Source organism: Neofelis nebulosa, chromosome 9 (genome assembly GCF_028018385.1).
Source record: "Neofelis nebulosa isolate mNeoNeb1 chromosome 9, mNeoNeb1.pri, whole genome shotgun sequence".
In the NCBI taxonomy this organism is placed as follows: Eukaryota; Metazoa; Chordata; class Mammalia; order Carnivora; family Felidae; genus Neofelis; species Neofelis nebulosa.
This window is the reverse complement of record NC_080790.1, coordinates 32,500,315-32,515,500: the sequence shown is the minus strand read 5'-3', so window position 1 is coordinate 32,515,500 and position 15,186 is coordinate 32,500,315. Positions and strand designations below refer to the sequence as shown.

Sequence of the window (15,186 nt, the reverse complement as noted above, 5' to 3'; positions counted from 1 at the left end):
GGATTCTGTGTCCCTACCCCGCTCACTTGCTTGCTCTCTCTCTCTCTCTCTCTCTCTCTCTCCCCCTCTCTCAAAAATAAACACATTAAACAAAAATTAAAAAAAGAAAAAAAGATAATCCTGACTTCTATCACAGTAACCTAATCTCTTCTGTTTTGGAACCTTAAATAAATGCACACTTTTGTGTGCTGTTTCTTTCACTTGACATGTTTAAAAACTTCATCCATGTGTAGCAGCAGTCTGTCCATTCTTATTCTGCATAGCATTACATTGCACAGAGATACATAATCTATGTAGCTATTCTACTATTGATGGGCATTTTGTTTTTTCCAAATTTTGGCCACTACTGGTTTGTAGGTTACTCCCATATTCAGTTTTCTTAGAAATTGCCAAACAGTTTCCCAAAGTGATATACCAACTTACATCCTCACCAGCAGCATAGAAGGGAGTTCCAGTGGCTCCCGTCTTCTGATTTTAACCTGTGCTTTTGCTGTGTTTATTGGACACTTGGGGATTCTCTTTTTGGAAGTACCTGTTCAAGTCTTTGACCCAGTTTTGAAATTCTAACTAATAAATATATAAGGAATGATTAGGTTGGAAAATCATCATTTTGTAAGCAGAGTAATGATTAATTCAGGAAAGAATCATCAAAAGATGTTAAAAGTTAGTGGGTGAGGGATGCCTGGGTGGCTCAGTCGGTTAAGCATCTGGGTCTTGGTTTTGGCTCACGTCATGATCTCAGGTTTTATGAATTTGAGCCTTGCGTTGGGCTCTGTGCTGGCAATGTGGAGCCTGCTTGGAATTCTCTCTCTCTCTCCCTCTCTGCCTCTTTCCCCCACCAAAAAAGTAAACTTTAAAAAAAAGTTAGTGGGTGAAATTTAATGAAAAACAAGATATTTACATAGTCTCAAAATATCTCCACATAAAATACCTTTAGTTACATAGAGGAAACTCTAATTTTATAAGAGAGGAATGTGACATACGTCACCTTAACTCGGCAATAAAGTTAACACTACCAGTAATGGGACAAACCAAAGCCATGGGCATCCTGATGTAATACGCTGTCGCAGGTATAATATTATGTCTTTGGTATTCCTGCCAAAAATGCATTATCTGAACCAATTCATGAGGAAACATTAATTGAATCCAGTAGAGGTACATTCTGCATAATAACAAGCTTGTACACTTCAAAACATCAGGATCATAAAATAAAAAGTAAAGATAATGAATATTTTGGATTTTAAAAGATTAAAGTGATATGACAACTCGTGTAATGTGTGATCCTGGATCAGACCCTGGACCAGAAAAAAATACTTGTTTTTTAATTACAAAAAGTTGTATTAGGAAAACTGGTGAGATTTAGTAAGTTCTATAGATGACATTAAATTATATATCCTTGTTTTGGTAATTTTACTGTGATTATATGCATAGATTGTCCTTAAAATTATATACTGAAGCATTTTAGTGATAAAGAGATATCATGTCTTACTCGTAAATGGTTCAGAAAAGTAAATAGATTTTAAATAGACAAAGTGACATTAAAAAGACAAATGTGTAGGGCGCCTGGGTGGCTCAGTCGGTTAAGCGTCCGACTTCGGCTCAGGTCATGATCTCATGGTCCGTGAGTTCGAGCCCCGCGTCGGGCTCTGTGCTGACAGCTCAGAGCCTGGAGCCTGCTTCAGATTCTGTATCTCCCTCTCTCTCTGACCCTCCCCTGCTCATGCTCTGTCACTATCTGCCTCAAAAATAAATAAACATTAAAAAAAATTTTTTTTAAAAAGACAAATGTGATAAAATGGAAATAATTACAGAATCTTGCTGAGGGTGATACAGTTTTTCCTCTTTCTTTACAACTTTTCTAGAAGTCTGAAACTCTTTCAAAATAAAAGACTACCAAAAAGAGTGAAAATCCCTAGTTTGCTAAGAGTTTTAAATCATGAATAGATGTTGAATTTTATCAAAACTTTTTCTGTATCTACAAGGATGAATATATAAATTTTCTTTTATATTATTAATTGGGTACATAATAAGATGTTAATGTTAAACCAACTTTGAATGCTTGAAAAAAACACATTTTATGTATAATATATTATTGGGTTTGTTTTGCTGATATTCAATTTAGAAGTTTTTCATCTTTGATAAGAGAGAGACTGGTCTGTAATTTTCTTTTCTTGTAATGACCTTCTCAGGTTTGGGGATCAACACTTTATTGGCCTCATAAAATAAGTTATCATTTCTTTTTTTCTGTTCTCTGAAAAAGTTTACATATGATTGATGTTACTTCTTCCTTAAATATTGGGAAAATATACTGGTGAAGACGTCAAATTCTGGAGATTTATTGTGTGAAGATTAAAAAAGAATGTTTGTTTATTTTTGAGAGAGACAGAGCATGAGAGGGAGAGGTGCAGGAAGAGAGGGAGACACAGAACCTGGAGCAGGCTCCAGTCTCCCAGCTGTCAGCACAGAGCCCAAGCAGGGCTTGAAATCATGGACCACGAGATCATGACCCGAGCTCAAGTCAGAGCTTAATGGACTGAGCCACCGAGGTGCCCCTATTGTGTGAAGATTTTTAGTCACTATTTAGTTTCTTTGGTCGATAGGACTATTCATGTTTTCTACTTCTTTGGTGTCACTTATTGTATTGGGTTGTCCTAGAAATTTCCCATTTCATCTAATTTTTCAAATTTATTGACATTAGGTTTTCTAAAATATTTTTAATTCGACTTGTAATGTCTGTATGATTTATGGTGATGTCCCCATTTCCAAGCCTGATAAAGGTAATATGTACCCTTTTTGTTCTTGTTTCTGTTTTATATGTGTGATCTGTCTTGCTAGATTTACCAGTTCTATTATTTTTTTCAGTGACTCTTCTCTACATTTTTCATTAATTTTTTTCTCTTCACTTTACCGTTACTTTTTTTTGTTTTATTAATTAAAAAAATCTTTTTTAATGTTTATTTATTTTTGAGAGAGACATAGAGCACGAGCAGGGGAGGGGCAGAGAGAGAGGGAGACACAGAATCGAAAGCAGGTTCCAGGTGCTGAGCTGTCAGCACCAGAGCCTGACGTGGGGCTCAAACGCACGAACCGCGAGATCATGACCTGAGCTGAAGTTGGATGCTTACGCTTACTGACTGAGCCACCCAGGTGCCCCTATTTTATTAATTTTTTAAGTTTATTTGTTTATTTTGAGAGAGATAGAGAGAGTGTGAGTGGGGGAGCAGCAGAGAGACAGGGGGGATCTCAAGCAGACTCTGCACTGTCAGTGCCGAGTCTGACGGGGCTCAAACTCACAAAACTGTGAGATCATGACCTGAGCTGAAACTAAGAGATGCATGCTCAACTGACTGAGCCACCGAGGTGCCCCTATCATTACCTTTTTTATACTTTCTTCAGGTTTCATTGTTTTTTTTTTTTCCCTAAGTTCTTGAGATGGATACTTAGGTAATTCTTGTTTAAAGCCATACATTTCAGCCTTTAAGATTATAAATGTCCCCCTGAACACAGTTTTAGCTGCATCTTAAAATTTGTAATGTGTCATGTTTTTATTGAGTTCAAAATATTTTTTCATTTCCACTGTTATTTTTTCTTTTACTAATGGATTATTTAGAAGTAGTATATTGCCTAATTTCTATGTGTTTGGGAATTTTGTCATTTTTATTTTTTTTATTTTATTTTTTTATTTTTTTATTTTTTAACATTTATTTATTTTTGAGACAGAGAGAGACAGAGCATGAACGGGGGAGGGGCAGAGAGAGAGGGAGACACAGAATCTGAAACAGGCTCCAGGCTCCGAGCCGTCGGCCCAGAGCCCGACGCGGGGCTCGAACTCACGGACCGTGAGATCGTGACCCGAGCCGAAGTCGGACACTTAACCTACCGAGCCACCCAGGCGCCCCAATTTTGTCGTTTTTAAAAAATTGTTGGGGCGCCTGGGTGGCGCAGTCGGTTAAGCGTCCGACTTCAGCCAGGTCACGATCTCACGGTCCGTGAGTTCGAGCCCCGCGTCGGGCTCTGGGCCGACGGCTCGGAGCCTGGAGCCTGTTTCCGATTCTGTGTCTCCCTCTCTCTCTGCCCCTCCCCCGTTCATGCTCTGTCTCTCTCTGTCCCAAAAATAAATAAAAAACGTGGAAAAAAAAAAAATTGTTGACTGCTAACTTAATCCCCCTCTGCTCAGAGAACATACTCTGCATGATTTCTTTTGAAATATGGTGAGGGGCTTGCTTCATGGCCCAAGAATTGTCACTTTTAGTAACTGTTCAATGCTCACGTGAAACAAAAGTAAATTCTGCAGTTGTTGCCTAAAATATTCCGTATGCGTCAACTGTGTCAAATTTGTTAGTCATATTTAAATGTTGTGTACCCTCACTAATTTTTTCTCATTCTTTCCAACACTGAGAGATGTATTAAAGGCTCCTACCGTGATTATAGATTCGTCTATTATTCCATGCAGTTTCAGCAATTCTTTTGCTGTATATATTTTGTAGTGTGTTGTTGGTTGTGTACAAAATTAGAATTGTTATATCTTCCTGATAGGTTAATATTATTATCGTGAAATATCACACTTTATTTCTAATAATGCTTCTTTCCCTAGAGTCTACTGTAGATATTATTGCATAGCTGTACCAGCTTACTTTGGGTTAGTGTTTGCATAAAATGTCTTTGTTTCACCTTTAATTTTTTTGTGGTAATTATTTTACTTATTTGTTTATTTTTCTCTGTCTGGGATTTTACTAGATTACTTTTTCCCCCAACATACCTGTTTTGGAAGATGGAGACAAAAAGGTACAAACTCACACGAAGTAAACAAGATAATATAATCAGTTCTACAAAGTGTATTTTAGAAAAGAAGTAGCACTAGGAACCAACCGAAATAAGTCAGGAAGCCCCAGCAGGGACTGTTAAGAGAACTTGGGAAGATATATTTATGCCCACCATACTGACCCTGTCCCTGACCTCTCCCTGTGAGCAGAACAGAGCCCAGCACCCTCCATCCCCCTTACAGATGGACGCTGCTCCAAACTGGGACTATGACCTTGGAAATCTAATGGCAGCAGCTGGTCTGAAGGGGCATAGCACATCCTCTGGTACTTCTGTGGTATAATTTTAGATTGTAACTTTTATATCTTTTGTAAACAGCATATATATACTTATCATAATATTATATTATTAAATATTTATATTTAAAACCAGTTTGGAAATCTCTGCTTTTTAACGGAATATTATACCATTTCTATTTAGGGTAATTAAGGATATATTTGGATTCATAGCTAACACCTTACTATTTTGTTTTCTATTTATCCTATTTGTTACTTGGTCCTTCTTCTTTCTTGCCTTCTTTTGATTTAATTGACTACTTATAAAAATTATTATGCCGTCTTTCTTCTATTTATACATTATGTTGTTTATACATAATTTTACTATTCTGTTAACAGTAACCCTAGAGTTTATAATATGTACCCTTGTTGTTTCAGTGTAGCATAAATTAATACTTCTACTGCATTTGGGGCAATATATCCTTGCTGGCATCCTCGTCAGAGGTGTCTACTATCCTGATATGCTATCTAGGAGTAGACGTAGGTCCTTACCATTTATGGAAACCGACCCCTGTCTGATTCTCTATCCTTTGGGATTCAACAGATCCAAATTCTCCTGAAGTGAAGCCACTCCCCTTTTCTTAGAACCCCCTTCCCCTGCCAGAGAGTTATGTTTTCTGCCTCCCTGAGGCTTTAGAAAATCACCATCTTAACCCTCCCTCTAGAGAAGAGAAGGGAAAAATACTTCTCTTTTTACTATGATAAACTTATAGATAAGAAAACAAGATACAATTTATTAATCTACTATCCTCTCATACCTACTAATACGTTGGGTTGTAAATCTAACCATAATCACAATATTTTCATGGGGAAATTAATTCTAAGTTACAAACACTTATCCTTTAGGGAAATTTTAGGACCCAATCTTCTCTCTCTCTCTCTCTCTCTCTGTATATATATATATATATATATATATATATATATGTATGTATATATGTATTATATATATATATATATAATTTGTATAATAGCATTTTTCTGACTTTATTTAGGGAAAGGAAAAATTGCAGAGACCAATGATAAAGCTCCTCATTACTATAGGAAAATTCTGGTCACTTTACTTCAGGGTTTTGCTTCAACACTAACATTTTAAAAATGAGTGAAAATGAGGGAATATATGATCTTTTACCAAATTGCATGATATTTTCGTGCCCTTAGTTATGTTCATTAGGACACAAATGACATAGAGATAGAGGAGGGTAATAAGAGATTTAAGTCCCTGAGGCACACTGTAGAGTTAAAAAATGCAGTCATAAATACAGATGGAGGTAAGTTTTAATTTAGAGAACTGTGTTTTGAGTGTTATAGTACTTAGGCCAAAGAACCACGAGATAGTGGCCTGGTTTCATACAATATTACAAAAGTTTCCTTGGGAAACTGTTCAGGCACAAAAGTGGCAGTAGTTTTAACCTAGCAGCTACTGCAAAGCTAAAAGTAACCATACTGATTCTTAAATTGATCTCATTCTTCAATACCCAACTTTCGGTTCTGAGGAGAAATAAATACCAGAATGAAGGCAGATTGATAACAATGTATATCTGTGTGTGGCTATGTAGCATATTATAAGAGGAAATGTTTTTCCAAAATAATTTGTAAGTTTGGCCTAGGATCAGCCGAAAACTGGAAATGATCTATGAAACAAGTCCATAGTCATAAAATAAAATTTTAAAATCTGCTTTTACTCATAAGAGATTTTCCACACTTAATCATTCAAGAACTGATTATCCAGAATGTGTAATATACAAACCCGCTATTTCTTTTTTTCCCTTCTGCTGCCTGAGTTTTGGTCATTTCACAGCTCATTACTATTCTCTCTCTGGGAAAATAAAAGCAAATGTAGCTCCAACTAGTATTTTCAACTTTCTAGATAAAGGCTTTGTAGCAAGAGTAATAATTATTGGTTTATACACCACTTTTCTTTTAATAAATGTCTGGTTAGACTCTGCTGGGCACTGGGGAAGGATTTTAAAAGTTCAAGACATTATCTCTGCTCTTAAGGTTCTTACAATATAATTGGAGAAACAAGGTTTGTGTACAATAAAGCCAAATATTACTGCAATGCAATATATATTTAAACAACATGAAAGAATTCTGGTCATACAAACATAGTATACAAGAGAACTTTATTTTTTTTTCCTACCCCTTCTCAGTACCTAAAATGTGGCTTCAACATACTGAGAACAAAAGTCATTTTGATAAAATCATCATAGAATACAAGAGAACTTTATAGACCTATTGTGGTTTAGAAAAGGGAGAGCATAGTATGGACTGACAAGATTGTCATAGAAATTCTCAATAAGGTAGTGAGACTTGAATTAAATATCAAAGTATGGATGGAATTTTAACATGGAAAAAGGAAAAAAAAAGAAATTTCTGCACAAAGAAAAAAATCCTGTAATTCCACCATTAAAAGAACATTTATATTTTTAAATGAAATATTTCAAGTATATATGATATAGAAAATAATATTACAAACTCATCTTTCCCACCAGTTTTTGTCAAACATTTACTTTTTGCCATATTTTTTTTCCAATCCACTTTGGGGGAAATACAGATTTGGCTAAAGGCTTCTGTGTACTCTATCATTATCCTTCTTTTTCAGCAGAGGTAACAACTATCCTAAATTTGGAGTTACTATCACTAAGAGTATTTTAAAATGTTTATCACTGGGGCTCCTGGGTGGCTCTGTCAGTTAAGCGTCCAACTTCGGCTCGGGTCATGATCTCACAGTCCGTGAGTTCGAGCCCCGCGTCGGGCTCTGTGCTGACAGCTCAGAGCCTGGAGCCTGTTTCGGATTCTGTGTCTCCCTCTCTCTCTGCTCCTCCCCTGTTCATGCTCTGTCTCTCTCTGTCTCAAAAAAATAAATAAACGTTAACAAAATTTAAAAAAAAAGTCTCTAAAATGTTTATCACACATGGAAATATGTACTATTGTTCCATGGGTCTAAAGTTAATGTAAATGGTAGCAAGCCTTATGGGTCTCCTGCCACTTTTTTGTTTTCACTAGATATTCTATTTTTTGAGATTGATGGATATTATAGCTCCAGTTCTAGTTCATTTATTTTAACTATGATATGGTATTTCACTGTGTGGTCATACAACAATTTACTTAACCATTCTCAGGATGATGAACATTTAGATTGTCTCCAATTATTTTCCTGTTATACATGATGCTTCAATGAATATTCATTTACATGACTCCTTATGTGTTGATGGGAGAGTTTCTTGCAAATATACAGAGAGAAATGGAATTGCTGGATTGTAAGATAAGGGCATCTTTCGTTTTAATAGATGTTGCTAGATTGCCTTCTAATGTAATTGTACCAATTTATTTTCCACTCAGTAGTATGTAAGAGTTCCCATATCTTCCTTATTTTTGCAATTTTGATGATTACATCACAGGCATGGAACTGCCAGAGTACCCTAGAGTCAATTCTTCCTGTAAATGGGCTGTCTGTGCCGATGATGCTCAGAGTTGGATCTCCTTATGAACCAGCCTGGCCCAGGCTTACAGGAGATATGAGTCTTCTTAGAACTGGGGAAGAGTCAAGAAAGAATGGTATGGTGGCTGAGGATTGCATGCACATTTTAATCATTGTTGTGCCCCCACGATGTAGCACAACCTGAATCTCAGTAAGCAAGGCTCAGTAGGTATTCAATTGAGTGGAACTAATCATTAAGCCTGATCTCTTTCTGGTTTTCACTTCTCGAAGCTTCAATTTCCCCATCTGTAAATTACAGATGATGATAATTTAAGGGATCACCCAAAGATAAAAGAAGATATAAAAGTGAAAACATTTTTAAACTCTAAAAAGCAATGCAAATTAAGTTAGAAAAGATTTGAAAGCTGTTTCTGTGTCATGACTTCTTAGTATGATCAGTTAACATTTTAGCAGCTCAAAACCATTGCCAAATTTCTCATTGGCATTCTTCTTGGAACTCTAGTAAGTCCTGGGGTCCCATATGCCTAGACTTTGCTCAGTATCACATATAAAGATACACGGCAATTTTTTTTTTTAATTTTTTTTTTCAACGTTTTTTATTTATTTTTGGGACAGAGAGAGACAGAGCATGAACGGGGGAGGGGCAGAGAGAGAGGGAGACACAGAATCGGAAACAGGCTCCAGGCTCCCAGCCATCAGCCCAGAGCCTGACTCGGGGCTTGAACTCACGGACCGCGAGATCGTGACCTGGCTGAAGTCGGACGCTTAACCGACTGCGCCACCCAGGCGCCCCAACACGGCAATTTTTAAAAGGTATTCCAACTTTATTTACAGATCTCAAAGAACATCAGAGAACCCATTTATGGTTACAGAGACACACACGTGGGTTCCATTCTATTCTCTCTCTATATAAATCCCCAAACTCTTTCTCTAGGACCTAGTTGATTGGGCTTTTGGCTACCTCCCTTCTCCCTTTCTTCCAACACTTTGAAGGTTGACTTAACTCCTTTCTAGCTAAATTATTCCCCTTCTCTTCTCATTTCCCCACTCAGGTCTACATTCTTTTTACCTTAGATTACACATCACAAATATAGCAAGCTAGGGCAAGCTAGAAAACACTGCCTGGGAGAAGAATAGATATTCATATCTCAATAAATCATCCCAGAGCATAAGGTCTTGTTATGGAAGCCAGTAACATTATTTTCACTTTGAATGTTTCAAAAACAAGATTTGTAAACACTTTCTGCTTCTTTTAAGTGGTCCTTTCTTGAATGAAAGAAAGAAAGAAAGATTGCTCACCACTGCTCTATACTCTCAAACTTTCAGAGATCTTTCAGAGATCAAACTTTTAGAGATCTCATGATTGATTCTACCGTCTTTACTTATAAGACTCACATTTACACATCGCAATCTAATTCCCTCTTGCACTTCCCAAATCTGTCACTGTCCTTGTAATGTCTCCTCCTTAATGCCCTTTCATCCCCTCAAACTCAACATACTTAAAAATGAACTCACATTCATTCCAAATTTAGCTTCCCCTCAGGACTTCCATATTTCCATTGTTGGCATTTTAAGAAATTATGTTTATTGCCCAGGTGTAGTATTATCAGAAGAAGAACAAAATGGGGCCAGAGAGACTAATTAAGAGACTTGCACCACATAACAGAAACAGACTGCATTCAGATTTGCAGACGTGGTGTTTTGGGTTTATTTGGAATGACCTGAGAGTTAGGTGAGAGGTAAACCCTAAATACCAGGATCAGCAACTTAAGAGTATTATACTTTTCAGCATTAAAATTCATGTAAACATTTTCAGATATTGATGCCCAGTTAACAGTTTCGAGGTTGAGATAGAGAAAGACTGCCTATACGTGGTGCCACATTTATGCGTGTAAAAGGCTATTCACAAATTTCACAGAGGGGTCAGCTATTTGTAAATAAAATACAGAGCATCAGGGAAATTTTCATGAGTTTCCTTCCTTTTGTTATTCCGTCAACACAGGTTTAAACCATTCTGATGGTATCAGATGCTTAGCTGGGGAAGTTCATAACTGAGTCTTGATTTAAACATATATACATATTTTATTTTTTTATTTTAGAGACAGAGAGAGTGGGGAAGAGGGGCAGAACGAAAGAGAGAGAGAATCTCAGGCAGACTCCATGCTCAGTGCAGAGCCTGACACGGGGCTTGAACTCGTGAACCATGAGATCACTGTGACCTGAGCCAAAGTCAAGAGTCAGATGCTTAACCGACTGAGCCACCCATGCACTCCTAAACATATATATTTTTAAAAGTATCTTTAAGTAACCAAGATGATCAGATTCCAGGCAGGAAGTTTGGCTCCCATACCAAGAAGAAATATGCCTTGATCCATCCAGATGGGCTTTGCTATGAGCTCAGACCCAGCAAATGGATCCATGTCCTAGGCAGAGATCTGGGTCAGTTTGAGAAATGGGTTATCTTCACATCACCTTGAACTGTGAGCAGGGGTAGGAATAATGGAAAACTCCTGGCACTTTATTCGAATTATTTAACTTAGCTTTTATTGCTATTTTTTTTTGGTGTGTTTTGATCAAGAAAACTTCCATACCAGGTTTAAACCAAATTAGTGAATTTTTTTTTCCCAAAGAGATGAACTTTCTAGATTTATAAGCAGATAGCTTTACCACAGGTTTTGTTGGGAGTGGGGGTTGGAGTCCTCCTAAGAGTAAGAATTACTAGAATAAAGTTTCCTTCTTCTTCTTCTCCTTCTTCTTCTTCTTCTTCTTCTTCTTCTTCTTCTTCTTCTTCTTCTTCATTTCTTTTTAGAAAGAGAGAGAGCGTAAGGGAGGGGCAGAGAAAGAGAGAGAGAGAGAATCCCAAGCAGGCTCCTCACTTCAGCGCAGAGCCCTACGCAAGGCTTGAACTCACGAACCATGAGATCATGACTTGAGCCAAAACCAAGAGTCAAGAGTCAGACGCTTAGCCAACTGAGCCACCCAGGTGCCCCTAGAATAAAGCTTGTTTAAAAAAACGCCAGCATGATAATGCTCTGGGCAATAACCTACTCTGGAAAAAGTGTATATCACCACATTTGTTCTGGACCAACTCGATCTGGCCCCATAGTGGCCTCAGTCTATATTTGGGAACTAAGGGTCAGGGCAATGCCCTTTAACTAGGAGTATCTAAGGGGAACTGTAGGCTAGATATTATGTAAAAAGGAACCAGGAAACACTATGCTGTAATCTACCATGGGATAAAAGGTTAATATAATCAGGAGTTTCATCAATAAGATTATCTTAGCATCTCTTAGTCTCTTACCCAGCCTGTATCCCACCTGTACTTTCTTGCAGTCCCTTGATACTTTGTTATCTATTTTTCACACAGCCTGTACCCCTCAAGGATTGGTTGAGTTAAAAAGATATTAACTACAGTGCTGGCCAAACAGCACCCCCTCAAACTCCTGGCTTCTCAAGAAGATAGGAAGTTCTTTTCTATCCAAACAAGGCTCTAGGATCTTGTCTAATTTGTTTGTCTTTTCAAGACCTCACCTGGTGGCAATATTGGGTAGAGGTATTCTGTGCCTTGTTTTGTTGTTGGTGTTGTTATATGTGCTTGGTGATGAGAAAATGGTATCTGGTCTGATGAACTCTTGGCAAGACAGGAAATTTATAGTAGGATGCACAAGACCAGGTTTCCTGTCCCCAGAATTTTGTGGCAATGAGGTTTCAAGAACTCTTCTGATGATATGATTAAGAGGGGAGCAAATGTGGATTTTGGAGATTTTTAAAATCAGGACCCAAGGGCCAGGTTGGACTTGAGGATTATATAATCTGAATGGCATCCCTTGGTGTGGAGCAGTACAGCGGCCCTGAGTTTGTCGTGGCTATAAAAAAAAAAAAAAAAAAAAAAAAACTGAATCAAAGTATAGGCTAAAATATAGTGTTCAGATAACAGGTAGTTATAATCTTCCTATCGTCAACATTGATCAGACTGCCTGTGGAATACTGAACTCACCTCCTGGTGCCAGAATTTACAAAGATATTCACAGGGCACCTGAGGGGCTCAGTCAGTTGAGCGTCTGACTCGGTTTTAGCTCAGGTCATGATCCCAGGGTTATGGGATCAGGCTCCCTGTGGGACTCTGTACTGAGCATGGAGCCTGCTTGGGATTCTCTCTCTCCCTCCCTCTCTCTCTCTCTTTGCCCCTCCCCAGATGGTGCTCATGTGCACGTGCGCTCTCTGAAAATAAATACACATTTATTTTTTTTCAACGTTTTTTATTTGTTTTGGGGACAGAGAGAGACAGAGCATGAACGGGGGAGGGTCAGAGAGAGAGGGAGACACAGAATCGGAAACAGGCTCCAGGCTCCGAGCCATCAGCCCAGAGCCTGACGCGGGGCTCGAACTCGCAGACCGCGAGATCATGACCTGGCTGAAGTCGGACGCTTAACCGACTGCGCCACCCAGGCGCCCCAACATTTAAAAAACACTTACTTAAAAAATAAAGTGAAAAAAAAAGATATTAACACATTAAATGTGTCCATAATGAGGGTGTCTGGATGCGATGTATGAAGACTATAATGTATGACCAAATTGAAGGGGATCTGGGAGAATAACACTAAGAGGAGACACAATAGCAGAACATGGACTATGGACTTCAATAGTTAGACTGACACTGACCTCCATAGTGACAGATCTGGTGACACTTTTCTGTCTCCCTCCTTGTCAGTCTCTTTCTGGCATTTATCACAAGCTTGATCAGTCTCTTAAAATTCCCTCCTTCGCTTCATTGATATCAATTGTACTAGTTCAGCAGATGGTAAAATTGAATTAGAAGTGTAAGATGCACCTGTGAAGGATAAAGAGGGAAGGGAGCAGGAGTAGGAGGGAAGACTCTCAGACTGCAATGCATGGCTTCATACCTGTGAAAGGAGAGAAAGAAGGAAGAAGGACTGGGTAGGAAGAGCCTCAGTCTGCAGGGACGCTCTGTAACTGGCTCAGTAGGCTCACGGGGGGGGGTCCCGGAGCAAAGCTGCCCACTAGAGGAAATTCCATGGGCAGGAATGGCCGGCTGTGCTCAGTCATTTGTTGGGAGCATCTGGGGAGACTGAGACCTCTGCATGAGTTCTGTGATGGATCCCAAAGTCATGGTAGCTGGAGGCTGTCAGCGATTCACAGTCCTACAGCAGGTGCTTCCTTGAAGGGCTCCTAAGTGGTACACACCAATGGCTACCATACCATTCCATTTCCACATAATGGATTCCACCTTCCTAGCCTCCTTTGCTAGATCCGCTGCCTTTGCTCACAGTCTAAATGTTGGGGTTTTCTAGGAACCTGTTTTCTGCCTACCTATTCTACTTATTTTCCCTATGAGAATTCATCTCAACCCACAATTTCAAAGACATCACCCAATGTTGATGCTGAGTCCATATGTTCATTCAGACCATCATTCTCTCCCACCTGGACTGCTATAATGGTCTCCTATTCTCCCAGCTCATCTCCAGTCTTGCCACCTGCCTTCAATTCATTCGCCACCTGCAGCTGGTGGACTATTTCTAAGGAGCAAATTAGACCATGTTACTCCAGTGCTGAAAACCCACCAACAGCTCCCTTTTGTTCTCAGGAAGAAATGTGAATTATTCAACACAACTTACATGCTCCTTAATGGACTGGTCCCTGCTTACCTTCTAGCCTCGTTTGTCATTCTCCTTAAAGGGAACTACTTTAGTTTCTTCAAATGTAATCTCTCTACCCTTGGTATGGAGTATACCTTCTTGCCTGGCTAATTCTCTACTTGTCTTTTAAGTCTCAGTCTGGAGGGTCCTTCCTCTGTGAAGACTTCCATAACCTGCAAAGACTAGATTCGGTGTCCTCCTATGTGATCCCAGAAACTGTGTGATAAAGGGCAGGTGAAATCTTGGTTGTGAATCTACAGAGGGCAGTGAAACACCACTTGGGTGCTAAGTATTGGAAATCAGAGGGACAATATTTTACATACCAGAACTTCTCTCAGGAAATATACTATATGAGATAGAAAGGAATACTACAGTAACAGTTTGATGTGGGTGACAGTTCTCCCAAGGACATGATAGGCAAACATTCTCAATCCAGTCACCACCACCCCTGCCCCATCCTCCATCCCAGCCCAACCCTAGACATTCAGAAATATGTGTGGCTATTTTTGTTGTTGATGCCAGTGTGGCTGGGAGCAGTATTAAAATAGAGGACAGTCCCACACAAGGAAGAATTGTCCTACCCAAAATGCTAATAAAACCTCCATTGAGAAACACTGTACTGAGACATATGCAAATCTGGGAGCAGAACTGAATTGCTCAGAACATCAGAGTGGGAGTTGAAAGTTGACACCTGAGGACTTCCATCTCCACCTACTCCCCATGCAGAGCTCTACCTTACCTGTAAATAAATGTAGAGTATACCATTTAAAAATACACTTGTTTTTGAGAGAGAGTGAGAGAGAGCATGCACACGAGAGAGCAGAGGAAGGGCAGAGGGAGACAGAGAATCCCAAGAAGGCTCTGTGCTGACAGCAGAAAGCCTGATGCGGGGCTCAACTCTTGAACTACAAGATCATGACCTGAGCCAGAGTCAGAGGCTTAACTGACTGAGCCACCCAGGTGTCCCTGTTCAAAGAAAATTTTTTAAACA

At 38.9% G+C, this 15,186-nt stretch overlaps 1 long non-coding RNA gene and 1 other non-coding gene across 2 annotated transcripts in view; both read right to left on the bottom strand.

The window, feature by feature from the left end:
• LOC131484663 (uncharacterized) overlaps positions 1-15,186 on the bottom strand; it is a 35,602-nt gene that overhangs the window by 14,908 nt on the left and 5,508 nt on the right. The gene's annotated exons all lie outside the window — the stretch shown is intronic.
• On the bottom strand, positions 7,238-7,309 carry LOC131486443 (small nucleolar RNA SNORD59). Its single transcript, XR_009249344.1, has one exon. It is a non-coding gene; the product is annotated as a small nucleolar RNA SNORD59 (small nucleolar RNA).